This window comes from Ischnura elegans, chromosome 12 (assembly GCF_921293095.1).
Source record: "Ischnura elegans chromosome 12, ioIscEleg1.1, whole genome shotgun sequence".
NCBI lineage: Eukaryota > Metazoa > Arthropoda > Insecta > Odonata > Coenagrionidae > Ischnura > Ischnura elegans.
In genome coordinates this window covers 70218717-70221068 of record NC_060257.1, presented here as the reverse complement: position 1 = coordinate 70221068, position 2352 = coordinate 70218717, and positions in this window count along the sequence as shown.

The window sequence follows — 2352 nt, the reverse complement described above, 5'->3', positions numbered from 1 at the left end:
GATGCCATTGTTAGGATCGCCGCCATGCATTCTCCACTTTTTACGCGGTCGAGCATGCCATGGTGGTAATCGTCGCCTCAAATCGCTGCACAGGAATGTGCGAATGAGAAAAAGTACGTGAAAACAACGCATGAGGACAAAAGAAGATCGATTTTTGTTTTGTTTTCGACTGCTTTGGTCGCTCTCTTGCGGCCGCTGACCTCTTTTTCATGCTTCAACTTGCGCTCTTTAGCGCAGGCTTTCACCGAATAGCCACATACCTAATGTTTATCCACAGAACTTATCTCGTCCAGCGAGAGTTATCGTACCAAGCTCCAAATACCACAAGTATTAAACTCGCCCAACGCAGTCACAGACACGTTCTATCCAACGGAAACATCTAAATATGCCATTGTGATCGACACCGATTTTTGTTTTCTCATGAATAACTTCGTGGACATATCTACGTTCTATTCTTCCACTGCAATCTAACAATAAGTAAGGACATTTTAATTTCACAGATGAATGGAGACAATGTTTTGACCTCATTTACAACAAAAAAAAACACACCATACGATTCTTTTCAAGAATTTACTATTGCAAAATAACCTCTCCCAAAAACAGTGAGGCTTGCTTATTCTGATCAGTGGGAATGATGATTTGTGGTAGGAGGAAATCTTAGTTATTGGTTAGATGTTAGCAATTAGTGCAATGCATGTCGATGAGGAGGAACTGCGTGTGTATTATTCAGCATGGTGAAGGCAATCAATTTTCTATATGTCTCAATATTTATCCTCAAATTATTATCATTATCTCTTCAAAAATACTGTCCTTATGTTAATAACTATGGATGGTTACTGCTGTGGGCCACCCATATGGGCCTACCGAAGGGTTATTGCCTTCGTGCCGTTTCCAAAAATAATTTTATCATATTTGAGGGGTTGAGAAGCCAAAGGGTACAAGTGATTTTTTTCTCAACGGAGTTAGGTAAAGTTAACTGTCAGAAGAAATACACAAAAACTTGGTTGCCAAGGGATACGAGTGTCTCTCTGTTCTGTGCTGACATCGAGTGGGACACCCGATTTGCGTACTTATCTCTGTGCATAAAAAAAATCACTTGTACGCCTTGGCTTCTCACCCATTCATATGTGACTAAGACATGACTATAACATAAAGCGCCTGCAACAGTATGCCTATTTTTGTAACTAAACCTTGTGGAAGATGAAGCTGCGCTTTTCCTTGGATTAAACTCTGAAAGGTGGTTTGTGTCATCAATTTTATCTTTATTCAGAATGTGACAAATGGCCAACCAAGCGCAACATCAACATAAATATAAGCAACATGAAATCAATGACATTGAACATAAACTGGAACCAACTAAAAACACACTGGATATAAACATTTGCTCGACCAAAGGGTTTAACTTTAACTCACGCATTTTTCTGGGCCTTCAACACAACCACACTTGGCTTGAAGCGGGAAGTTCTTAAGACCGCTATTTGCAGCTGACAAGGGTGGCGGTATGCTTTACCTAAAGAGAAACATAAAAGAGGAATAAGGTATTTTCGGATACGACACTGACAAAACAATTAAATCAAGTCCAAAATCAGTACAGCTCTTATTGTTCCTTGGCTATTTAATGTCCACAACATTATACACAAAACACAAAATAAAAATAAGATAATGAATCCAATAGGTAGAGAAATGTCAAAAAGGAAGGAAAATTATAAGCTACGGCTTTATGAATGGAAAAAACTACTTGATGAATGACATATATAATTAAAATCGCCGTGACTATTTCGCCGGAATTTTCTTTGATTGCAAGATTAAAGAATTCTAAAGAGGTCGGTAAAAAATGTTAAAAATTAGACTTCTGTAATACAATGTCACTGATAAATTTTTCATTTAATTTTTTTGCACCTTAAGGCAATGATGCACCATTCCCTGTAACATGCGGAAAAATGGGGCACGCAGTCTAAAAGATTGGTTTCCAGCATTGAAGAGGCTACAAAATATAAAGGTCACGATAAAGGAGAGGTATTCTGTAAAGGATGGACTCCATCAGAAAAGAAACAAGAATGCGGGTAATGGTCCAGCTAGCCATGATTATCACAAGTACTTTTTCATCATGCACCTTGGTCGTCTAAATTCATTAGATCAAAAGGCTAAGAGAACTGGGAAAGAGAAATATTAGCGATTTTTGGTATAAATAGCACCGAGGTTCAAACTGTCTTACCAGCTCATGAATAAATCAGTATGTCTCCAATTTCGGCGATACCATATAGTTTTATTATGATAATTCATAGAGCCAGCATCAAAAGTACATCACTTTACTGCGTACTAGAAGTTTGCTACACTCCACGGTAACTACAG